The following is a 3,187-nucleotide window of genomic DNA, read 5'->3' on the forward strand; positions in this document are numbered from 1 at the left end:
AGCTGACTCTAAAGTGTGTGCTCTGCCATGGCTGGTGTGGCTGAGAGGATTGAGCACTGGCCTGAAAACCAAAGGGTTGCTGGTTCAATTTCCAATCAGGGCACATGCCTGGGTTGCAGACCATGTCCTCAGTAGGTGGCACACGAGAGACAACCACACATTGATGTTTCTCTCCCTTTCTTTCTCCCTCCCTTCCCCCTGTATAAAAATAAATAAATAAATAAATAAATAAATAAATAAATAAATAAATAAATAAATAAATAAATAAAATCTTTACAAAAAATAAAGCATGTGCTCTTTCTACCAGCTTCCCCAGCTGTTCTCCAGCTCTGAGAGCACTTTCACCTTCCCAGCAAGCGTGACTTCAGGGCCTGTTGTGTGCCCGGCACCATCATAGAAGTCTCTGCCCCACAGAGTTTACAGCCTGGCCAAGGTGAGTACAGTTCCTCTAATGTTTGTCAGCTTGGTCTTGACTCTCCAAGCCAACAGGATCCCCCTAAAGTGGAAATAACTGTCTCTTTGTTCCAAGATCATGCTCAAGTGACTGACAGGAATGGAAGGGAATTTCAACTTCTTTCTTGGTCACCTTCCTGGATCCATCAACTCCTAGAAAGGAAAATTTTTCTTATGGAAATTCTTAGACTGCTCCAATTCCCTGGTCCTTCATAAAGCATTTGTCTTGGGAAGATGGAAATAAAGAAGGAAAAGAGACTGCTGCTTGAACCCAAGTCTCAGCTTCTTGCTTTCTTCCCTCAACAATATGAGCTTCAGCACCTGCTCCAGCTTCTCCACAAACTACTGGACACTGGGCTCCTTGAAGTCACCCAGACACTGGGTCTGGCTGGCCAGCATTGTGGCCAGTGCCTATACAGGCGCCAGAGGCTCAGGGTCCTGGATCTCCATGTCCCACTTCACCAGCATGCAGGGTGGCTGGGAATCTGGGGGCCTGGCTGCGGGGATGGCTGCAGGTCTGGCAGGCATAGGGGGCATCCAGAGCAAGAAGGAGACTATGTGATGTCAGAATGACCACCTGCCCTTCTATCTGCAGAAGGTGAGAAGCCTGGAAGCTGATAATTGGAAACTGGAGAGCAAATTCCAAGAACACCTAGAGAAGAAAGGACCACAAGTCAGAGACTGGGGGCATTATTTCAAGATCATCGAAGACCTGAGAGCTCAGATCTTTGCAAGTTCTGTGGACAATGTCCGCATCACTCTGCAGATTGCCAATACACATCTTGCTGCTGATGACTTCAGAGTCAAGTATGAGATGGAGTGGGCCATGTGCCAGACTGTGGAGAGTGACAGCAATGGTCTCTGAAAGGTCACTGATGACAGCAATAACACCCATATCACTTGGCTGCAGCTGGAGACAGAGATCCAGGCTCTCAAGTAGGAGCTTTTGTTAATAAAGAAGAACCACAAGGGGGAAGTAAATGGTCTACAAAACAAGACTGCCAACTCTGAGTTGACCATGGAGTTGGATGTCCCTAAAATCTCAGGACCTCAGCAAGATAATGGCAGACATCTGAGCCCAGTATGATGAGCTGGCTTGGAAGAACTGAGAGGACCTAGACAAGTACTGGTCCCAGCAGACTGAGGAGCACACCACAGCAGTCATCTCACAAACCACTGAGATAGGAGCTGCTGAGATGTACCAGTCCTTGGATATCGACCTGGACCTGATGAGAAATCTGAAGTCCAGTTTGGAGAACAGCCTGAGGGATGTGGAGACATGCCATGCCATGCAGATGAAACAGCTCAAAGGGATCCAGCTGCACCTGGAGTCAGAGCTGGCCCAGCCATGGGCAGAAGGGCAGTGCCAGGCCCAGGAGAATGAGGTCCTGCTGAACATCAAGGTCAAGTTGGAAGGTGAGATCACCACCTACCACAGCCTACTGGGAGAAGGGGAGGACTTCAATCTTGGTGGTGCCCTGAACAACAGCCACCCCATACAATCCATTCAAAAGACCACCACCTGCAGGATAATGAACAGAAAAGTGGTGTCTAAAGTCAATGACACCAAAGTTCTAAGGCAGTAAAATTGGGGCACCCCTTGCAAGTATAGGGGGCCAGTGAAAAGTTCAAAGATCATTGAACAAAAAAAAGAAGAAGGAAAAGAGTGGTGGAGGTGGAAGAGTAAAAGGGACAAGGGTGATCTAAGCAGAGAAGTATCTGAATGGGGACTGAATGATCACACAGGAGCCACTGCCCAGAGCCCAGAGCAAATTTTCTGCCTCCTCATAGAGTCAGGACTTTATAGAGGAAGAACACCTTCCCCTGACCAAGTTGGAAAAAGGACAGGGAGCAGGACGTGGCTTGGGTTGTGTTGGAGTCTTCAGAATTCCCTCTTTAGGGCTTGAAACTTAGACTAGAGCATCAGTTTCCATGGATTACTGAAGTGTAACAAAGAGGCTGGAGGAAGGACTCAATGAGATATCAAGGTCTCTAAACAGAAATGTTTTATGAACTACTCAGACATACAGAAAGATACAAAGAACAAGATCATGAACACATGTGTACCCTTCTTAGCTTGAACAAGTAAACAACTAGAATACCACTAAAGACCCTGCTTACTCTCCCTGGCTCCTCTTCCTCCCCCAGGTGACCACTCTTCTGAATTATTCTCCACCCCAGGATTCCTGGTTCTCCTATGGAGACTGGGCCATCATGACTCCATTCACACGGAGCTACTTGATAGGGCTCCCCTCCTGCCCTGTTTCTCTCTCTCTCTCCCTTCCCAGATGGCTGAGCAATCAATATTTATGTGGAACCACCAGGCCTACTGGACAGGAAGGCCCAGCAGACAGAGACAGGGTCACCATCTCCATTGTGGGTGGGTTTTAACTCAGATACAAAACAGGTGACTCAGATGCTTGGGGCCTGAGGCTGGCTGAAGTCAGCATGAGCCAGGAGAAAACCAGGCATGCAACTCCAATGGTCAGGTCAGTGATGTGCACTCCTGGTCTCACTGTTGCATCTGCCAGAGGTTATAGCTCCTGTTTACTCTGGCGGTTGGCAGGTTGAAACCTCGGGTGAGGCTCAGGGTAGAATAATAAGCAGTTTATTTCCTGCCATGGTGCAAGAAGCAACATAGCTGCCTGGCCAGAGGGCGTTTAGGAGAGGGACCCACAGGTACCCCAGGGTTCACCTTCCAGCAGCTATGAGCTGTTCCATAGCTCATTACATG

The 3,187-nt window shown here is 48.3% G+C and overlaps 1 pseudogene; it reads left to right on the forward strand.

The window, feature by feature from the left end:
• The first annotated feature begins 724 nt into the window (after positions 1-724).
• Positions 725-2,039, forward strand: LOC123820557 (annotated as a pseudogene).
• The last annotated feature ends 1,148 nt before the right edge of the window (positions 2,040-3,187 follow it).

The sequence above is a fragment of the Phyllostomus hastatus genome, unplaced genomic scaffold, assembly GCF_019186645.2.
Source record: "Phyllostomus hastatus isolate PE091 unplaced genomic scaffold, TTU_PhHast_1.1 phas_contig_36, whole genome shotgun sequence".
Lineage (NCBI taxonomy): Eukaryota > Metazoa > Chordata > Mammalia > Chiroptera > Phyllostomidae > Phyllostomus > Phyllostomus hastatus.